The following is a 232-nucleotide window of genomic DNA, read 5'->3' as shown; positions in this document are numbered from 1 at the left end:
TGGCCGTTTGCCCCCTCCCACCGGTCCCTGCCCCGCTGGTGGGGACAGGGAGGGGGGTGTTGGGTCGGGGATGTGGAAACTGGGGGGTCGCCGGGACCCCCGGCCGCCCCGGCTGCCTCCCTGCCGCGGGAGGTGCTGGCAGCCATCGATGTAGCAAGTGTCCCTGTCTGTGTGTCCTCCTGCGTCCCAGCCGCTGGCACCCCCCGTGTCCCCTGCCCTGACCCCCCCCCCC

This window comes from Calidris pugnax, unplaced genomic scaffold (genome assembly GCF_001431845.1).
Source record: "Calidris pugnax isolate Ruff unplaced genomic scaffold, ASM143184v1 scaffold17, whole genome shotgun sequence".
NCBI classification, from domain to species: Eukaryota; Metazoa; Chordata; class Aves; order Charadriiformes; family Scolopacidae; genus Calidris; species Calidris pugnax.
Note: the sequence above shows the minus strand (reverse complement) of the source record.